This window comes from Lepus europaeus, unplaced genomic scaffold, assembly GCF_033115175.1.
Source record: "Lepus europaeus isolate LE1 unplaced genomic scaffold, mLepTim1.pri SCAFFOLD_436, whole genome shotgun sequence".
Taxonomy (NCBI): domain Eukaryota; kingdom Metazoa; phylum Chordata; class Mammalia; order Lagomorpha; family Leporidae; genus Lepus; species Lepus europaeus.
In genome coordinates this window covers 1-22200 of record NW_026909312.1, presented here as the reverse complement: position 1 = coordinate 22200, position 22200 = coordinate 1, and the positions used below count along the sequence as shown (strand labels likewise).

Sequence of the window (22200 nt, the reverse complement as noted above, 5' to 3'; positions counted from 1 at the left end):
ATTTTTCCTTAAGGAAAAAGGGCCCAGAGGCCTTTGAAAGATCTTTGAGACTCTGCCCCTTGTATAACATGTCCAGAGGCCTAAAAAGGATACAAGTTTTGTAAAACCCTACAGGTGTTTTCTAAAATGTTGTACACGAAGAATATAAGTGAACTGCTTAGTTATAATTGTAATCATGGCTCTTTTAGGTATTTTGTCATTCACAATTCTGTTGATTCTCTGAAAAGATTCATGGAGAAGACTCTTAGCAAATATTATTGAACACAGATTTTTGGTAGTCTTAAGATCAGTAGACTAACAAGAACTCCAGAACTCTTGATAAGCACCCAGTGAATTCATGAAACTGGTAATGGGGATCAAAGAATACAAGAAGTAGTTAAATAGAATGAATGAAATTTGAGGATTTCTATGTCTTTCATTTAAAATACTATTGGTTCTGTACTAAAATGTTACCTCTTCTAGATTCAGGGAAACTTTTTCTAATATTTCTGTGGTTTACAATGTTTATATGATTACATAAACAAAGATAAAAATTACATTTTTTCCTACTTAATTCCCCCAAGATTGAAAAGTCCTTGTGAGTGCTTTTGCTTTTCATGTCAGTGTGATTCCATGTGATTGTTTGCATGAGGTCAGTAAGAAATTGTTCTCTTCCTAATAGGCTTTAAATGGAAACATTGGTGTATCTGATGTTTCCTGGCTTCAAGGTTAGCCACCCCTGAAGTGAGTAAATGAAGTTGTCATTTCTTAGTAGTACCTGAACTCCATAGATTCAATATCATAATTGTAAAAGTAAAAAAATATTTGCCTTGGTTAGGCTTGCTAACCTTTAGAGTTTTGCAAATTTGAAATCACCATGTGATATATCAACTTTTCTTACTGTGCTTAATGCAAATAGCCAGCAAACTATTGTTATTTCTGCTTTTATATTGCAACTCTGTTCCTTTTTTATTTTTTATTTTTCTTACAGCCGGACCAAATTAAGTCAGAGAATGTAAATTTGGAGCGGTGGATGACCAACTGCCCATGTGTGCATTGATGGAACACGTGGCAGAAGGCTCCAACCCCCAGGGGCCAGGCCTTGTTATATTTTAGGAGGGCTAAGGAGGGGGTGGGGTGAGGGGAGCAGACAGAGGTGAATTCCTGGAACTCAGTGGGACCTTGGGAACCTGGAAGAGAATGCAGGGTGGGATATGAAGGCAATTGGGGGTGAGACCCAATTCAGATTCCAGGGCAAGGGATACATTCCAATGTTTATCTGTCTTTTGTGGCTTTATTTGTAAGATTCAAGCTCAGTTATGTCTTGTATTGGTTGTCTCTGAAAGGAGCTGCCCACCTTGAAGATGTCCCTGGGGTCAGTGTGTCTCTACTTTGTTATATAAAACCTTTTATTTCTTTTAAATGTTCGGCTATCAAGTCAGAAAACATATATTAAATGAAAACAAACTATTTTGTATTTAATTCAGCAAAGAGGAAAGAGAAGAAAAATGAAACTCAGTCTTTATGCAGTTCCAAGGATATTGGGGCTTGGAGGACTTTTCTAGTTGTATGAGACTTTGTATTAATTTTTATACATTCTTGTTTTGAGGTGAGCACGTCTCTGGGGCAGTTGTTGAGTGGCTGTGGCATTCCACGGTGATTCCCCTGGAGCTCAAATCAATTTTCTAACCCAGGGGCAGCATCCCTTTGGTCCTCTGTGCTGTGAGGATTTCCCGTGTCTGAGAGCTGCCCCTCGGTGTGACAGTTGCTGGCCCTCTCAGTTTCATTGTCTGTGCTTCTTAATTCCTAGTGTCTAAACCTGTATGTGCTATCTTAATTGTTAACTTTGTTATTGATTATTTTGATGACCTTGCTTGAAGGTTGGTTCATACTTTTCAATTTGATAGAAATTAAGGTTTTTTTTCCTGCTTTAAAGAAAGGAATATATGTGGGCTGTCCAGGCTGGCGTCTGGCCCACAGGAAATGCCAGTGTGCATTAAGTGCTGCATTGGTCTGCTTTGGCTGCCATGATGGTCACAGTGCTTAGTCATGTCTCTGTCTCATCACCTAACCAGGCTTTCCCATCTCTTTGGTTGTCAACACACAGCCCCTGAGTTCAGTCCCAGCATCCCAGAGTTTGAGCTAGAAAGAAGGCTCTGAAACACTCTTGCCTGAGCAGGCCCTTTCTGTCTTCATGATTATTTCCAATTTCCCATTATAAGGCTGCTTCCTGGTCCCCGGGAGGGAATCTTTAACCCACCACACCTGTTTTTCTCATTGACTTGATGTTTTACCGGTACTAACTCACAAGATTGATGACTGGATTGTGGAACTTAATTTCCGTAATACATTCATTCTTTGATCAACATCTTAACATGTAAGCAGAGAAAATTATGTATCTTTATATTTAGTTACATGGCATTGTGTTGCACACTACCTGCAAAATTATACTGTGTAAGGGATTTGAAATTCTTGCATCTAGTGGTTGCTTTCTCATAGAACGCTCTTTAATCCCATGAGTGTCTTTATATGCTGAGAAGAGAAACACTGATCTGAGTGATTAATTCTCAGTTTTGAGTGTGGCTTCTGAAGGATAACGATGGGCAGTCGTGGATCTAAGGTCATGGCACCTTAGATCTTAGGTGGTGGGAGTGATGCTCCACAGTGTGCTCCTGGCTTCCTGAAAAGATTGTGGTTGTCTCCTCAGACTGAGTTGCTTTCCCTCCAGTGTGGGATGTTGGCAAGAATCCTGTGGCTCTGGTGTTCCACGCCTCTTCTTCCTCTTCCTGGTTCAGGAATGGCCATCTTCCACAGGACAAACAGTGAATGTTCTGTCTTTTGATAGAACATTATTAATGCAGACAACATTGATTTGTCAACATACAGATTGTTTCAACTTAGAGATATCTGTCTCTGAGCCCCAAGAATCGAGCCCTATTCGTTGAACCTAAGTGCAAATTCCTCATCCCCATTCTTCCTTCTGCAGTTTTCCTGCTGCTCTTTCAGGGCTTCATTTCATGGGCATCTCCCTGTTCTTGAAAATGATTCTGTGTCCAGTTTGATCTCCTTGAATGTTTTTTCTTTCCCCAGCTAATTATTTTATTTCCTAATTATGCGTCTCTGAAATTTTTCGTTGTCAATAAGGACCGAGTGTGTTTTCTGGAAAGCTTATCAATATGAGATGGCATAATTGATTGTAAACAGATCCCAGCAGAGGGCATTTGTTTTGGTTATGATAGCAGTTGGACTGTTTTCAGTATGCGGCTCTGTCTTCTGACTCCAGCTTCCTGGTAATGCAGAGGCTGGAAGGCAGCAGTGCACATCTCAAGCAGTTGGGTCCCTGTCCCCCACATTCTCTAGATGGAAAGTCTGGAATGGATAGCTGAGTTGTCTGCTCAGGGCCTCTTGAGTTTGAAATCGGTGAGCCAGCTGGTGAAATTTGTATCTAGATCTCATTGAGCATATTGGAAGGAACAGTTTCCTTTTGCTTGCAGATCTGAGTCTCTTTCAGATCTGACACATGAGGAGCAGGCACTCTGCTTCTGCAGGCTGCCTACACTGTTTCTCACAGCCTTCCCCCTCCCCCATTGTCAGAACACTCAGTGCATCCGGGGCCAAAACCAGCACCAGTTCCTCGTTGAGATTTCCCGTCCTGTGACTAATTCTCTGTGACATAGGACTTGCCTCTGGGCACTAAGCTCTGTATTTCTTTGCATCTTCATTTAATTCATAGGATTACTTTGTCAGTCACTGCTGGGGATCTTCTTCTTCCTCCTGCTGGCCACACCCCCCTTGTTGCTTTGCAGGTCCTCCTCAGGTGAGTAGGCCTGGTATTGACCATGTCTGCATCCTGAGTCTCCCCAGAGGAGATGCCTGTGTGATCTCAGACTCCTCTGGGGGCCTCTTCATTGCTCCAGATTTCTCTCATTCATGATTTTTTTCTAGAAGAAAATCCAGGAATGTGGAGAGTGAGAACCAATCTTTGGGGCAGGAATTTTGATGTTGCCTGTAAAGTTATCATTTTTCAAACAAGCATCCCATTTGGGAAGCGGTTCATGCCCTGGCTGCTCCACTTCCCATTTAGCTCCCTGATAATGGCCCAGGAAAAGCATCAGGTGATGGTTCTGCAAGTGTTTGGGTCCCAGCCACCTCTATGAGAGACCCAGCACTGGGCTCCTGGTATTGGCCTGGCTCAGCCCTGGCCACTGCAGCCAGCTGAGGAGTGAACCAGCCAATGGAAAATCTCTGTTTTTGTAACCTGAATTTCAAAAAAAATAACTCTCCAAAAAGAACCAACCTCTGCCTCTGTTAAGAGGAGAGGAAAATTGCAAGGGTCTTACTGAGGAAATGACCCTGAGGAAGACTTGAGCTACCTGAGCAAGTAGAGCAGATGAGGAAAGCTAACACCAAACATAGAGGCTAAAAATACAGACTCAGGGAGCAGAGTTCTTTTGTCCCGTGTCAGATGGACACCCCCAATTGAAAAAAGCGACAGCTTCCATACAAATGCTGCAACAGATGAAGGGATTTCTCCGCTTCAGCTGACTCACTCATTATCACGAGGCTTTTGAGGGTCTGCATCCCAGGATGCTTGTTTAATGTTGAGCCTTTTCCATTGCTACATAGTCTCTTGAGGCAGTATCTGAAATGGGACTTCTGGGCTGCTACTATCAGGTATCTTCCACAAGCTCCCAGCGACTGTGATATGTGTGTTGTTTGTCTCCACCTGGGAAAGACTGAGAGCCCTTTCCTCTGCACGTTTTCTTTAATCATCCAACTCTAGTGATTCACACTGCCTCATCCATTTTGAATGCAAGGAGAATATGCTCAGAGCAGGTAAGGGATCGTCTCTGACAGCATTCTTTGCACATCTGGACATGTCATCACATCTCAGGTAACCTTTGTTATGGCTGAACCTTGGTTGGTTTAACGCTGACCCACAGCAGCACTTGTTTGGGATGTGACCTTGGTTGGTTTAACGCTGACCCACAGCAGCACTTGTTTGGGATGTGAGACAATTGTTGAAAGTGAGTTGTTCCTATTGACTGCATTTTGTCATTAACAATACTTACCGGATCCTTTTATCCACAGACTCTGGGGATGAGGGCAGAGTCCCTGCTCTCAGGAAGATCATCTAGCGTAGAAGCCTGAACTTCTACAAAGAGTAACCTAAGTTCTTCTGTGTATGAGTGATCAGGACGGCTGCACTCTGTTGTGTTCCTTGGCCCTGTATCCATCCTGAATGAAAACTAGCTATAAATAATGGCTCTATAGAGCAATGATAAAAAGATTTGTCCAGGATGAGACCTATCTGTTTTGTTTTCTTGATAATACAATGGTTTGTGTAAAACTGTGAAACATGTAACTTTGAGTTCCCAGAGGGTGAATTAAGGTTTGAGTCAGGGAATCTGTAGGCCAAGGCTCATGGAATGCTCCTGCCGCCATCACGTGATAGGGGGCTGTGCAAAAGCTCTTCTTCTGAATGTCATGTTTCTCACAAGTAAGATAAAGTTTTTGTTGTTTTCTCTGAGGACCCTTCTTGCTCAGTTTTCTGTGAGTTCCTCTGGGTTGGGATCTGTGTTCAGGGTGCCTTGGAGCCTGCACCTGAGACTTGATCTGAATTCCCGTTGTGTGCATCTCACAGGCGCCTGGCCTGAGCCTTTCTTCTCAGGATCTAGAACTGAGGAAGCAGATGGAAGAAAATCAGGTTTGGCCGCTGTGAATAACCCCAAAAGGAGAAGGTCACATTGGAGTAGATGGAAACCAAAGGAGGTGAGAAAAGGGTGAGCTGGTTTCAGAAACATCAGAGAATACTGAGGAACGCCTAACAAACACCATTCCGGTCTTGAAACATCCAAAGCTCAGCAGTGAGGATTGGGAGAGAAACTCACTCCAACTTGTGTACCTGTGTAGGGGAGGGCCATAAGATAGCTGTTTGAACCCAGCTGATCCCCAGCCTGGATTCCAGGGGTACTCTGTGTGCCTGTAGGTAAAGACACATGCACAGAATTCATCACCTGCCCTGACTCCAGGTTGATGGATCTCGATATGCAGTATTATGGAACCTTTCACCAGAAGTCACCAGTATCCTGATTTGGCTAGTCACGTTCTCACATGAAGGAAAATGAATAAACCTTACATTTATACAAGAACTTTAGGTTTACAGATAACCTGAGCCAGTAGTTCAGAGAATTCTCACATATCTCCCTCCAAACACACACACACACCCCCACACACACTTACATTGTTGGTATCTTGCCATAGTGTGGTGTAGTTATCATGGTTGATGTACCAATCTGAATGCACTGCTATTAACTAGTCTACAGTTTATGTTAAGGTTTTTGGTACAGTTCTGTGGGTTTTGACAGCTATGTCAGGAATGCCCATTTCAATAAAAAGTGTGATTACATGATTTGAAGCAAACCTTTGCTTCATCAATTTATCCCTTTTGTCTCCCTTCACCTTCGGCAATCCCTGAAATTTTGGTCTCCCATGTGGGTGCAGGGCCCAAGGACTGGGGCCATCCTCCACTGCCTTCCCGGGCCATAGCAGAGAGCTGGCCTGGAAGAGGCGCAACCGGGATAGAATCCGGCGCCCCAACCGGGACTAGAACCCAGTGTGCCAGCGCCACAAGGCGGAGGATTAGCCTGTTAAGACACAGCGCCGGCCATATGTCAGTTTTCTTTTTGTTTTTTCACCATCACACAGCATGTCATGGTTGTAGCTGTATGGAAAATCCTGAACTCTATAATTTCAATATTCTGGGATTTTTTCATTTGTCAACAATTGAATTATTTTTACTTATTTGGGATTTGCAATACAGACAAACTAAACAAGAGAATGACAGAGAGAGTGCTCTCATTTGCTGTTCTAGTCTGCATATGCCCAGGATGGGGTTGTACCAGGCTGAAGCCAGCGATTAGCTACTCAGTCCAGGTCATCCGGGGTGGCAGGACCCCGATGACTTCAACAATCACCAGTGTCTCCCAGTGTCCACATGACCTGTAGTCAGGAGCAAAAATGAGAATCAAACACAGGTATTCTATTTTGGGATAAATATTTGCTCAAGTTAACGTTTTTTGCGTTTATAAATTGATTCACAATTGCTATATTTGTTAGTTTTGAGTTAACATGTATTACTTGTACATTTTTAAAGGGTACAGTGCAATATTTCAAAACATACACATCATACACTCCAGTCATACCTAGAAATGAGCCTTTTCATTTCCTTACTTTTTCTTTGTTTGGAACCTACCAGCTCCTTCTTTCTGAGTAGTAAGATTCAGAATATACAAATTTACAATGGATTATAGTTGCCCTACTGTGCTGCCAAGAAGAGAATCTGGTACCTTCACCCAGGTATTCTTTCATACTCATTTTCCAATCCTTTCCCCTTCCTCCTCATTTCCAGGCTTCTAGTAATCACTGTTTAACATTCAGACCAACTGTATATGAAGTCCCGTATATGAGACAGCAGGTCGTGTTTCTTTCAGTGTCTGGCTTATTCTGCTGTACACAGTGATCTCCAGTTCTACCCATGATTTCTATGTGTGTCAAGATTTCTTCTTTACCTGTGGCTGAATTCACACTGCTTTTTATGTCTGGCACATTTCTTTGTCCACTCACTCATTGAGGTATACGTAAGTTCACGGTGTATCTTGGCTATTGTGACTAGAGCTACAGTGAACATGATGGTGCAGGTTTCTAGTTAATGTGCGGATTTCAGTTCCTTCAAAGAATATCCCCAGAGGCTGGATACTTGGGGCCTCTGGATGTTCTGTTTTTCATTTTTGAGGGATCTCCACAGTGTTCTCTTAAAGGCCTATACTACTTTATATCCCAGCCAGAAATGTGTTAGGATTCCCTTTTCTCCAGATCCTTATGATCATTGTTTTTTTTGCCATTTTCATAATGGGCATTCAGACTGGAGTGGGATGATAACTGATTACAGTTTTGGTTTGCATTCCCCTCTGTGCATTGCTCTTGAGCAGTTTTTGATGTATTTCTTTGTCATTTATATTCTTTTGAGAAATGTCTATTGAGATCCTTTGCCCATTTACTAATTGGATTATTTGTTTGGATTGTTGAGCTATTAGGCTCCTTATGTGTTCTGGATGTTAATCCATTCAGATGAACAATTTGCCAATATTTTGTCCCACTCTACTGGCCCTTCACTGTTGATTGTTAGCTGTGCATAATCTAACTCCACTTTCCTACTTTGGCTTTTATCCTGTGTGCTTTTGTGATCTTATCTAAAAAAACTGTCATCTATAGATCCATGTGCTTCCCCTTAGTGTTAGTAATTTTGTACTTTTAGGTCTTACATTTAGGACTTTTGATTCCTTATGCCTTTAATTTTTGGGTAGGATGAGAAATAACGAGTCAAGTTCACGCTTCTGCATGTGGATGTCCAGTCTACACAGTACCATTAATTGGAATAAGAGCTTTCTCCTGAGCAGGCTGGTTGGGCCTTTGTCAAAGGTAAGTCAGCTGTCGATGGGTGCGTTGATTGCTGGGGTTTCTGACCTATTGTATGATTTTTATTAGTCCCATGCTGTTTTGGTTCTGTAGGCTGTCTTGAAATCTGGTATTATGAGGGCTTCATCTTTGATATGGTTATTCAGGGTTACTGTGTCTATCCATTCTTTTGTGCTTCCATGTGAGTTTTAGTGTTGTATTTACTATTGATATTTTGATTGGAGTTTCATTGAACCTGTACATTACTGAGGGTAAGTGTTGTTGTTTTTAATAATTGTATTTTCTCCAGTCCATGAACATGGTAGGTCTTAAATTGTTTTTATCTCCTACCAAATTTGCAATTGTTTTTGTATTTTTCAATGTAGAAGTCTTTCGCATGCTTAGCTGACATTAATCCAAGCAGTTTTATACCTCTTATAGTATTGGGAATAAAATTACCCTTCTAAGTTCTTTCTCAGTGTGTTTGTTATTGTATTAAATATAGTATTCTACTTAAAAGTCCCTTGGTGGAAACTCTTTCACACCCTGTGGAATCATGCCAACTGCAAACAAGGATAATTTGATTTTATCTTTTCAGTTGCATGTTTTTTGATTGCCTAGTCTTGCCTAATCACTCTGGCTAAGACCTCTAGTTTCATATTGAATCAGACCAGTGAGAGTGCACTCTGCCCACTGTTATCCTTATGTGGTCAAAGATGTTAGAGGAAATGCTTTGGAATTCTCCATTTCATACGACATTGGCTGAGGGTTTGTCATGTATGGGTTTATTATCTTGAGAAATTTTTTTCTAGATGTCATGTGTTCATGATTTTAATCATGAATGGATTTTCTATTTTATGAGTCCTTTAATCTTTGTGGGGAAAATGTACTAATAATCTAATCGGGGTTTCCATTAAAAGAGACCAATGCTTTTCTGATTCAGTTCTTTTTCTCTCTTTGTGTTGTTCTTTTGAGTACAAGTATAAGGTGACAGAACTTTTTCTGGTCACTTCTCTCAAGGACTTTTGAAGCCTTCCGTACATCAGTGTCCATATATTTCTCCAGCCTGGGCAAGTTTTCGGCTGTTATCTCACTGTACTGGTTCTTCTTCTCCCTCAGTGACTGCGGAAATGTGAGTACTTGTTTATGTTGTGTTCCGCTGGTCTCAGGAGGCCATGTTCTCTTTTGTTCCTTTTGTCTGACTGGTATATTTGAAAAGACTCATCCTTTAGTTCAGGTATTCTTTCTTTTGCTCAATCTAGTCTCTGTTGTTGAGATTTGTAACTTTTTTGCCTCAGTCACTTCATGCTTTCTAAGATTTCTCTTTAGTCTTTCAAGACCTCTGTCTCTGTTGAAGTTTTCATTCATTGATATCATTCATCACTTGCAGAATGTTCAGGTAACTGTCCATATTCTCTTGTGTCTCTGAGTATCCTTCTAGGCCGTCTTTTGAATTCATTATCTGGCAATTTACCCACCACCTTTTCTTTGTGGTCTGGCACTCTAGTGTTGTTATATCCTTTTTGAGTAGCCTATTGTTTTACTTTTCACTCTTCTGTCCCTATGTTGATTCTCGCACATCTGGTAGATCAGTTTTTTTTGGTATCATTTTGAAGGGATGGTTTTCCAGGATTGAAGGATTTTTCCTGTAAGTCTGTCTTTAGGTATTGACTATGTAGCATGTTTTGTCTCTGTTTAACGTGAAATACCATAGCGGCCTCTCCCTAGAGCTTATTTTGCTGTAGTTCACTCCAGTAGCATGAAGGGTATGGGTATTTCTGGGGTCCATTGGAGTTGCTTGGCCCCCTGGTATGGAGTCCCTCAGCCACCACTAGAGTGAGGGAACAGAGCTGCAGAAATGACATTCTTTCTGGAAGCACCCCTGGCTGGCTCTGTGAGTGGGCCCAGTGACGGCTCACCACCCATCACCCAAACGTGATACAAGAAGTGCTAGAGATCATGGTTCTGGGAGCAGGCCAAGCTGACCCTGGGACAGCTGGTTATGTGGCCCTGAGCTATTGCATGATGGGCCAGAGCCCCAGGAGTAGCAGTGAAGCCCATTAGATGGAGCAAGCAAACCCCCTAGTCACTGCCAGAGGGTGAGGCTGGAGCTGCTGTATTGTATTTGATGCTGGGATTTGCAGGCCACAGGACCTCCAGAGGGGCAGAAGTGACAGGAGTAGTGCTGGTGCTGGGAGCTGATGATTTTCTACACTTAATGAGAACACAGACCCAAGACACGACCACAGGAGCCGAGAGCGGGAGACTGCACCAGCTTTGGAGGTGAGGTAAGATCAGAGTGCAGAAACCCGTCACACTGGTGATCTAGCTGGAGGGAGAGGCTGTTCGACTCCAGTGTCTGTGAATGCGGCCTGGAGTCCTCAGTGCGACAGGGTACCCACTTACCCAGTGGGAAAAAAGGGGCACATTTCCCTCTCCCCGTTTCCCCACAAACAGGTGGCTGAGAGAGGGCAGGTGGCATTATGGGCATAAGGAGCAGCTGAGCAGGTCTTGGGCAGATGGTGGGGAGGAGGTGCCATTGTGAAACAAGGAGGGGCCATGGCGAGTGACTCTTGGTGCACGTGTGGGATCCAGGGATATTGCCAGAGAGCAAAGTCCCTGTTCCCCACTGACCTTGAGTCTGGCCTGGAGGATTGGTGGGGGCTGTGCACCCAGGTAGGACTGTGAGGTACTCCCAGGCACTCAACGTATCAGAGGCTCAGGGGCTCAAAGCCAAGGTGGAGCAGCCACAGAGAGCTGGTTCTGGGAACATGGCTCTCTCTCCAAGGATGGGACAGCTTAATGAGGTGGAGCAGATCTTCTGCACCCCATGACTCAGGGAGCTTCCCCCAGGTATCCTAGTTGGATTCAGAGGCCCAAAGACATGGGCCATCTTCTCTGCTTTCCCACGTGGGCGACATGAATGAAGCTCCTGGTTGCTGAGTTCAGTCTAGCCCAACCATGGCATCCAGGATTCTCCTGGTAGACTTCTCTTCGGGGGAGGGTGTGTGGCACAGCGATGACACCACCTGTTGGGACGCTCCCATCCCATAACAGGGCCTGAGTTCAAGTCCCAGCTCTCCTTGCAGTTCCAGTTTCCTGTAATACCCACCCTGGGAGACAGCAGGTAGTGGCTCAGGTTGTTGGGTCCTTGCCACCCGCATGGACCCAGGTTGAATGCCTGGGTCCTGGCTTCTGCCAGGCCCAGCCATGGATGTTCTACATACTTGGAGGGCTAAACAAGGATGGAAGGTCTCCCCACCTGTCTCTTTCTCTTTTGTGTGTCCCTGCCTTTCCAGTCAATAAAAATTTGGGGGCCATTGTTGTAGCATAGTAGGTTCAGTCACCTTTTGTAATGGCAGCGTCCCATATGGGCACTGGTTTGTAACCAGGCTGTTCCACTTCTGATCAGGATTCTCCCTGATGTCCTGGGGAAAGCAGTGGTAGATTGAACAAGTGCGTGGGGCCCTGCCAACCTCACGGGAGACCTGGAAGACTTGACTCCTGACTCCTGGCTTTGGCCTGGCTCCATGGTGGTTGTTGCAACCATCTGGGGAGTAAACCAGTTGGATGGAAGATCTCTCTGTGTCACCCTCTCTGTATCTTGGGCTTCCAAATAAATAACTAATCACAAAAAAATAAACAAAATCATTTGGCACACTGGTCTTCCCCTGTCCCAAAGGGCCTCTAACCTCTGGCCAGCAGGACTGCCGCTTTCCTGTGTTCTGTCCTGTGAAGTTTGCTCTTTTTACTGGCGAGGACTTGAGCACGGGTTCCTTGCTCTCCCCTGCACACCATGTCCAACAAACCAAGCGGCTGGTTTTCACAGACAGCCCCACCTACCCTGGTAGCACCACAAGCTCAGGGTGGGGAGGAAAGGGACACAGCTCCAGGCCAGCACACCACCTTCTCCCACTCTCCTTTCCTGGGTGGTCAGCAATTCTCCATCAATCAGTGCTGTCTGTTTTGTGGTTTGTTTGTTTGTTTGTTTGTTGGTGGATTCCCAGAGGCCTTAAAGGTTGTTGGTTTTGTCTTGTTTCATAGCTGTCGAGCACATTGCTGGGGAAAGCCGGACATGAGCGCCTCCTTCAGCAGCAGACACAGCCTAGGACCCGGCTGGGCTCAGGACCTCCCCTCCCATCTCTAGTCCCACGAGGTGAGTCGGCCCTCTTCAGTGAAGCTCTCCACTCAAAACCAGGCCTCCCTCAGCTGGCAAGGGGAGGTGCCAAAGATTGTATGTATACCTGGGGGGTCCCAACACTGTCTCAGGCAGAAGTACCCAGCGTGGTGTGCACGTGAACTAGCAGATGGAACACCACCTTCCATCCCTAGGGTGTGCAAACTCTTATAATCAATGACACTTCACAAGGGAGCCAACCTTTTTGGAGCTTCTGTTCAGCTAAGCTCCCACATTGGAGCACTATTTCAAGTCCCAGCTGCTCCGCTTCCCATCCAATCTCCTGCTTGTGTGCCTAGGAATACAGCAGACCCAGGCCCAAGTACTTTGGCCCTCCCACCCATTTAGGAGAGCAGTAGGACTTCCCTGCTCCAGGCTCCATCCTGGCCCCGACCTGACTGTTGGGGTCCTGTGGGAAGTGAACCAGAGGAAGGAAGACCTCTCTGTCACCACCTCTTTCACTCATTTCTGTTTCAAATGCATACATCTTTGTGAAAAATTACACACCACACGGTAATTTTCGGATCAATGTGGAAACTTTATTTATAAACACAGGCAATGAGTTGGATCTGGTTTCAGGGATTCAAACCCTTGCCTCGTCACAAGGCAGGGGAGTGCAGGTTGGGTTGAGTAATACCCAGCACTCTCCCCTCGTACCCATGCCCATGGTGCAGCATTATGCCACAGGGAGCCCCCACATTGGCCCCCAGTCTCTTCTTCCACTGCTCTCCCCATTGCCCCGGATCCAGTGCCCCATTCCATGCCTGCCACCGCCATCACCCCATGCTCCCCTTCTCCCTCCCAGTTGCACACTAAACCCACGCTCAGCCTCCTTCGGCCCTCCCTCGCCCACCCTCGGCCCAGCCTCGGCCCACCCTCGCCCACCCTCGGCCCACCCTCGGCCCACCCTCGCCCTCCCTCGGCCCACCCTCGCCCTCCCTCGGCCCACCCTCGGCCCACCCTCGCCCTCCCTCGGCCCACCCTCGGCCCACCCTCGCCCTCCCTCGGCCCTCCCTCGCCCACCCTCGGCCCACCCTCGGCCCTCCCTCGGCCCACCCTCGGCCCACCCTCGGCCCACCCTCGCCCTCCCTCGCCCTCCCTCGGCCCACCCTCGCCCACCCTCGGCCCACCCTCGGCCCTCCCTCGGCCCACCCTCGGCCCACCCTCGGCTCACCCTCGGCCCACCCTCGCCCTCCCTCGGCCCACCCTCGGCCCACCCTCGCCCTCCCTCAGCCCTCCCTCGCCCTCCCTCACCCTCCCTCGGCCCACCCTAGCCCACGCTCGGCCCACCCTCGCCCTCCCTCGGCCCTCCCTCGGCCCACCCTCAGTTGTCCACACCCTCCATTACCCTGCCCGTGCCCATACCCCCATCCTGCCTTCGCCCTTCCCTCACCTGTGTCCACCACTCCTTTGCTCCCCAGGCCCTCTCCCCACAGACCGCTCTCCCTGCTCTGTCCCTGGCCTCGGCGCCTGTCCCTGTGCCACTGTGCTGGCAGCGAGGCCTAATAACTGCCATGGAGGATGACATCACAGAAGTCTGGCCTTGCCAACATTCTGTGCAGGTGACGTCATCACCCTCAGTGGGACTGTGAGCCACATGTGGAGCACACTCGCTCCTGTGCACTGGCCGCTCTCTCCACATTGGTCCACTTCCCAGCCCATCACGGGGTAGCAGGTGTAGACGGGCTCTTACAGGGCTCATGACCAATGGAACCTAGTTTTACACTAACCCCAGAGCAGGGATGAGTAAGTGTACAGCATTCCTTCAAATCAATCACAACAGAGCTGCCCCTTTTCTGCTCGTAGGCCTTCCTCAGGCTGGGTAAGAGGTCAATGCCATGGGCTTTACCCTCAATTGACAGTCACCAGAAAAGGATGACAAATTGAACATACCACAATGGGACATGGACACTGGCAGATGAACCTTGCCCAAATCTTTTATGTTATCTAAGATCTTAGCTAAGGACAGTATGATGTTTCAGTTGCCAAGGTATTCTGAACTCCACTTCCCAATTTTCATACACATGATTAGACCCATGATGCATTTAATCAGACCCACGATGCAGTGTGTGTAAACTGCTTGGGCAATCTTTGGGCCCAGCATTGAGAGTACCAGGATGAGACCTGGGGTTTCCATCCAGGTTCCACTCAAGTTTCCAGCTTCATCCTGGGGCTCCAGCAACTTCAGACACCTAGGAAGAGAAGCTCTCTCTCTCTTTCTCTCTCTCCCCTTCTTTTTTTTTTTTTTTTTTTTTTGACAGGCAGAGTGGACAGAGAGAGACAGAGAGAAAGGTCTTCCTTTTGCCATTTTGGTTCACCCTCCAATGGCCGCCACGGTAGGCGCGCTGTGGCCCGGAAGTGCAGTGGAGGATGGCCCAAGTGCTTGGGCCCTGCACCCGCATGGGAGATCAGGAGGAGCACCTGGATCCTGGCTTCAGATCAGTGCAGTGGGGCCAGCTGCAGCGGCCATTGGAGGGTGAACCATAGGTAAAGGAAGACTTTTCTCTCTGTCTGTCTCTCTCTCATTGTCCACTCTGCCTGTCAAAAAAAAAAAAAAAAACCAAAAAAAAAAAAAAAAAAACAGAACTAGTGGAGTATCAGAGTGTTAGATCCGGGACAGGGCCTGGAGAGAAATCTTAGTTAAAGTGAGGGAAAGGAAATCGGGAGGTGGGCAGAGGGAACTTTCAGAAGGGGCTGGGAAATGGGTGCTGAGTTAATCAGGAAATTCGACCAAAGTCTCCAGACTACCAAGAGATGGAGAAGATCTTATCCAAAATAAGATAAGGGTCGATAGGGGGCTTAGGTACATGGAGAACCTGATTTAGCTTGAGAATGAAGTTTGTGGCTTGTAGTCTGTAGAAGTCAGAATTATGGCGGAGGATTTCTCTTGGTAAACGTGTTTTTCTTGGCTTTCAAAGGAGTGTCTGTGGTGTGCCCACATTTGTTCTGGCTATATAAGTTAATGCAGAGAGCATCATGAGGGTCCTTGAAAAAGTTTGTGGAAAGAGGGATTTGCAAGTTTGTTTCATTGTGTGTGTGTGTGTGTGTATGTATGTATAGTATTATTCTTACCCATTCCACTGGTGATGTTAGAAGTCTTCATCAATTTCTTGTTGTCACTCCGTGAAGCATACTGCAGTAATTATTGTGAACGTATCTCTCTGATACAATACGTTCATGTATTTTGGGTTATAGCCAGTAGAGGGATTTCTCCATCATATGGCAAGTCTGTTTCTGGTTTCTTAAGAAATCTCCATACTGTTTTCCACAGTGTCTGCACTAATTTACATTCCCACCACCACTGTGTAATTGTTCCCCTTTTCCCACATCCTCCTCCTCATTGTGACTCTCTGTCCTGTGGGTTTTTTTTTTTTTTTTTTTTTTTGACAGGCAGAGTGGATAGTGAGAGAGAGAGAGAGAGACGAGAGGAAAGGTCTTCCTTTTTGCCATTAGTTCACCCTCCAATGGCTGCTGCGGCCGGCGCATCTCACTGATCTGAAGGCAGGAGCCAGGTGCTTCTCCTGGTCTCCCATGCAGGTGCAGGGCCCAAGGACTTGGGCCATCCTCCACTGCCTTCCCGGGCCATAGCAGAGAGCTGGCCTGGAAGAGGAGCAACTGGGATAGAATCCGGCGCCCTAACTGAGACTAGAACCCAGTGTGCCGGTGCCGTAAGGTGGAGGATTAGCCTGTTAAGCCACGGCGCCAGCTTGTCCTGTGGTTTTATCCAATATGTATTTGTGAGCTGATTTCTCATTGTGGTTTGATTTGCATTTCCCTGATAGCTTGTGATGTTGAGCATTTTTTTCCTGTATTTGTTGGCCATCTGTATATCTATGGGGAACTGTCTGTTGAGTTCCTTTGGCCATTTCATAACTGAATTGGTTGGATATTTTTTTGGCTGTTTTTTTAAGTTGTAGATGTATTCTTGATATTAATCCTTTTCAATAGGTAGCTGACGAGTATCTTTTGCTCATTCTCTTGGTTGTCTCTTCACTCTATGATGACTTCCTTTGCTGTGCAAAGCTTTTAATTTCATTTGATCCCATTTGTTAGGTTTTGATTTTGCTACTTGGGCTTTGAGGGTCTTGTCTAAGAGTCATCCCCTATTTCAGTGTCTTGGAGCTTTTCCTTGTATTTCCTTCAAAAAGATTCACAGTCCTGCGTCATAGATGTAGGTCTCTTATCCATTTTGAGTTGATTTTCTTATTTTGTGGGAGTTAAGAATCTAATTTCAATGTTCTACACAAATACATCCATTTTTGGCAACACCACTTGTTGAAGCGTTTTCCAATGGATGGTCTGAGTCCGTTTGTAAAAATCTGGTGTTGTACATATTGGGACTAATTTTGGAGCTCGCCTTGTTTTCTTCTATTGGTCTGTGTGTCACATTTTATGCAAGTGCTATGATATTTTGCTTCGTGTTGTTTGTAGAATGCTTTGAACCAGGTGTTGTTTGGTATTCGGGCTAACTTTGTTTCTCTTTTGCTCAGGAACACCTTATCTATTATGGATCTTCAGTGATTTTGTATGAATTTTAAGTTTTTTTATGTAATTCTGTAAAGAACGTCATTGGTATTTTGATGAAAATTTAATTGAATCTTTAGGTAGCATTAGAAATAAAAGTAGAAATTTTAATTATACTGATTCTTCAAATCCACCAAAAGAGACATCTTTCCACTTTTGTGTCCTTGGTGATTTCTTTCATCAGTGTATAGTGATTTTTCGTGATAGAGCTCTTTGGCTTCTTGGTTAAATTTTTTTCTAAACCTTTTATTTTTGTGGTTATCATCCTTGGGATATTTGTTGTTTGCTCTGTCAGTAAGTTCATCATTAATGTGTAAAAACTGCTGCTTACACAGTATGTTTATTTGTAACCTGAAACTTCACTGAATTTTTTCACCAGTTCTAGCAGTGTTTTTGGTGGATTGTTTTAGTTTTTTTCTGGTACCATATCATGTCACCTGTAAGCATTTAGAAACTCACTTTCTCTTTTATAATCTAGGTACTGTTTCTTTCTTATTTCTCCTTTCTTTCTCTTGTGAAAATTTACAGTTCTGCGTTCAGTAAGAGTGGAAGAAGGTTATATCCTTGTGTTGTTACATGTTTGAGAAAAATTCTTTCACTTTTTGCCCATCCAGCATGCCATTGGCTGTTGATTTGTGATACTAGCCTTTAAGATTTTGTTACGTATTTCTTTTATACCTATTTTGTGGAGGTTTCTTTATCATAAATGGGATGGAATCTTTTCAGGTTATTTCTCTATCTAATGAGATGATAGTGTTTTTTTTTTTTTCAAAATGATTATTTCATTTATTTCTAAGAATTAGAGAGAAGGCCAGCGCCGTGGGTCACTTTACTAATCCTCTGCCTGCAGCACTGGCATCCCATATGGGCACCAGATTTAGTCCCGGCTGCTCCTCTTCCATTCCAGCTCTCTGTTGTGTCCCAGGAGGGCAGTGGAGGGTGGCCCAAGTGCTTGGGCCCCTGCACCCGTGTGGGAGACCAGGAGGCGGCACCTGGCTCCTGGCTTTGGATTTGCGTAGCACCGGCCATTGTGGCCATTTGGGAGTTAAAACCACAGAAGGAAAACCTTTGTCTCTGTCTCTCCCTCTCACTAACTCTGCCTGTCAAAAAAAATCAATCAAATTTAAAAAATGAATTAAAGAGAGAGAAACAGAGCAAGTGCAGGTGAAGGAGATTGAGAGAGTGAGAGAGTAAGAGAGGGAGAGAGAGGTTTTCCATTTGCCAGTACACTCCCGGAATGACTGTGATGGCCAAACTGAGCCAATATGAAGTCAGGATCCAGGACCTTCTTCTGGGTCTCCCATGTGGCTTCAGGGGCCCAAGGAATTGGGACATCCTCCACCGCTTCCCCAGGCACGTTAGGAGGGAGCTGGATTGGAAGTGGAGTAGCCAGAACACACACTGGCACCCACATGGAAAGACAGCACTGCATGCTGTGGCTTTAACGTGCTGTAACACAGCACCAGCCCTGCTCTCTGACTCTGGGCAGCCCCCGGGCACAGACCAGGCCAAGGATGCTGGGCAGGTATCCTCCATTCAGTACCCTGAGCAGGGGCAGTTTGGCGGAGCGCTGCACCAACAGGAGTGGCTGTATCTTACGTCAGAGGTCTAGAGAGCTCCACACTGTCCTGAGCTTCTGATCAGCAGAATCTCGATCGACGGTGTCCCTGGAGCGCTGCTAATCGTGGTGAACACAGTGTGGCTATGCCAGGCTGGGACTAAGGCTGCTGCCCCTGGTTCATCAAGGTAGCTCGGCCTCCTTCATGGACGCTGTGTTTCCTGGAAGTAAGGGGGGGGGGGTGCTATTTGGATGGTGCTAGCGCCTGTAAGCTTACAGGACAGAGATGTCCAGGGCCTGCCTCAAAGGAGATGGGATCCTGGGACTTCTCAACAGCGTTCTCCTCTGAAATCCACAGGTTTGGAGGCAGTGGGGGAGGCAGCGGCCCAGCAATGAAGAAGCCGAGAAGTGGATGTCTGCCGCCCTCCCCTCCTCCCTCCCAGAAGTCCTGGATGTGAAACTAACCCAGAGTGGATGCTGAAGCTCATCTTCCAAGTAATCTTCAATTTCTGGAGACTGCACGGCTTCCTGCTCAACGCCAGCTGGGCCTTCATCCTAGAGAGGAGCAACTGGTAAGTAGATGTGGCCCCCTCAGTGGTGGCCGTAGCCTGGGTACCAAAGAGGAAGGGAAGGGACAACCCATTCCCTGGGGTTGGGTGGCCCATGCAGACAGAGATGTGGCCTTCATTCCCATAGCATGGAGGGTCACGTGGGGTAGCCCCACAGGCATGGGGAGAAATGTAGGGGCCTGGTAGGCTTCAGTAGAGTGGGAGACCATGGAGACAGAGTGGATAGGATGTTGGGGAATGAGTCCCTGGTGCTCTGCAGAGAATTAGGGGCCAAAGAACATGGTAAGAGGGGGAGCCTTGGGTCTCCAGGAAATGGGAGGGAGACCTGGAGGAAAAGTGTGTGCTGTTGAGTCAGAGTACAAAACCTAAGAAGTCTGGTTTGGAGAGACATGTTAATAAAAGTTTTGGTTTTATATTTTGGGGCTAAGAATGACGGGATGGAGGTATTTTGTGTGATGGGAGTGGAGGGTTAGATGCCATGGAAGAACCTGGGGCATGCAAGGAGTTGGGAGCTGAAATCAGGTATTTTGTGTATATTGCCATCCTATGACATAGAGAGGGAAATTTAAGGAGTGTATGGAGGAGGTCAGGTGACTTTCAGTAGAGTCATAATAGGGAGGAGCTGGTAGGTCTCCTAGTAGAACTGGTGGAGTCTCCGAGTGTTAGACCTGGACAGGGCCTGGGCACAAAACTTAGGAAAATGAGAGTAAGAAAATGGTGAGGGGTGTAGTGTGGTCTTTCTTAGGGACTGTGGTATGTGTGCACGGTTATTCAGGAAACTTCGAGAAAGGTGTCAGGCATACCAGGGATGGAGAGAGGCTTATCTGGGAGAAAACTGGATAGGTGTTGTGCTTAGGAAGACAAGAACCTGATCTAGCCTGGAATGCAATTTGTGGTTGTGGTCAGCTTATAGAAGTGTGAATTGGGGCAGAGGACTCTCTCTTGGTAAAGGTGTATTTGTTGTCTTTCAAAGATGTTTCTGTTATGTGCCAGCATTTGTTCTCGTTATTTAATGTGATGCAGGGAGCAACATGAGGTACTTTGAAAAGTCTGTGGAAGGAAGCAGTTGTGAGTTTGTTGTCTTTCAAGACATTTTGATGAACTGCGCACAGCTTTGTCGTGGTGCATGTTTTCCATATCCTTCTAGGCAGCTCTGTGAAACCTTCTGCCTATGGGGAGTTTGCCTGGCCCTGGTGTGCAAGGAGGAGAGAGAGAGTGGCCTGTCGCTCGAGCATGGCCTGTCGCTCGAGTGTGGCCAGGGCCCTGCCTGAGGGGAGCTGGGACTGGCCCTGGATCCCCAGGAGGAGAAGGGGCCTGTCCCTAGAGGGTGACCATGGCCATAGCTCCAGGGAGCAGGGCCCGACCCTGCAGGGCAAGTACGGGAGTGAGGCCCAGCCCTGGAGGTTGGCCAAGGCCATGGCTGAGTGGAGCTGGGCCCAGCCCTGGAGGTCAAGGAGTGCAGCAGAGCCTGGCCCAGGAGGGCGAGCAGTGGAGTGCGGTCTGGCCCTGGATGGTGTTGAGGGCAGTGGGGCCAGGCCCTAGAGGGCCGCGTGTGGATGGAGCCCAATCCCTGGAGGGCGAGGAGGAGAGCGGGGTCCAGACTGGAGGGCATTGAGGGGAGTGGGTTCCAGCCTTGGAGGACAGCGTGGAGAGCGGGGCCCCTGCCCTGAAGGGCCAGGAAGGGATCAGGGTGTGGCCCTTGAGGGCGTTGAGGGCACTGGGGTCTGGACCTGGAGGGCATTGAACAGAGCGGGGCTCAGGCCCTGGAGGGCAAGGAGGGGATCAGGGTGTGGCCCTCGAGGGCGTTGAGGGCACTGGGGTCTGGACCTGGAGGGCATTGAACAGAGCGGGGCTCAGGCCCTGGAGGGCAAGGAGGGGTGTGGGGCCCAGGCCCTGGACAGCCAAGAGGGGAGCAGTGTCCGGCCCTGGAGGGTGGTGAGGTGAGTGGGTCTCACAGCTGGAGGGCCTTGAGGGGAGTGGGGCTCAAGCCTGGAGAGCAGTCTGGGGGGCAGGGCCCGGCCCTTGAGGGTGAGGAGGAGGGCCGGGCCTGACCTTGGAGGGCGAGCAGGGGAGCAGAGCCCGGCCCTTGAGGGTTAGGCTTGGAGTGGGGCCCTTGTCCACGAGGGTTTGCAGGGGTGTGGGTGTGGGAAGCAGGCCCTGGAGGGCGAGGAGGGGAGCAGGGTCCTGCCCTGGAGGGCATGGAGGGTATTGTGGCCTGGCCCTGGAGGGCAGTGTGTGGAGCGGGCCTTGGACCTGGGATGCGAGGAATGGAGCAGAGTCCAGGCCCTGAAGGGTGAGGAGGGGAGCAGGGCCTGACCTGGGATTGTGAGCTCGGGATCAGGGCCTGGCCCTGGAGGGAGAGGATTGGAGTGGGGCCCTTGTCCTGGAGGGCAAGCAGGAAGTGGGGCCCAGGCCCTGGAGGGAGAGGAGGGAGTGGAACCCAGGTCCTGGAGGGCAGTGTGGGGAATGGGGCCCAGGCCCTGGAGGGTGAGGAAAGGATCAGGGTCCAGCCCTGGTGGGTTTTGAGGGTATTGGGGCCCAGCCCTGGAGGGCAGTGTGGGGTGTGAGGTATGGCCCTGGACGGCTGTGTGGGGAGTGGGGCTGTGGCCCTGGAGGACGAGGATTGGTGTGGGGTACAGGCCCTGGAGAGTGAGAATTGGAGTGGGGACCAGGCCCTGGAGGGCAGCATGGGGAGTAGGGCCCAGGCCCTGGAGGTCCAGGTGTTGAGCAGTGTCTGGCCCTATAGGGCGTTGAGGGCATTGGGGCCTGGCACTGGAGAGCTGTGATGGGAGGCAGCCCAGGCCCTGGAAGGCTAGGAGGGAGTGGGGCCCAGGCCCTGGAGGGTGGGGAGGAGATCGGCTTCCAGCTCTGGAGGGCTCTGAGAAGAGCAGGGCCCAGCCCTGGAGGGCAAAAAGGGGAGCAGGGCTAGGCCCAGG

At 47.7% G+C, this 22200-nt stretch overlaps 1 long non-coding RNA gene across 1 annotated transcript; it reads left to right on the top strand.

Annotated features, from left to right (window-relative positions):
• Nucleotides 1-10586: 10586 nt before the first annotated feature.
• Nucleotides 10587-21380, top strand: LOC133755401 (uncharacterized). The gene is made up of 3 exons (XR_009865398.1): nucleotides 10587-10724; nucleotides 12481-12592; nucleotides 19054-21380. It is a non-coding gene; the product is annotated as an uncharacterized LOC133755401 (long non-coding RNA).
• The last annotated feature ends 820 nt before the right edge of the window (nucleotides 21381-22200 follow it).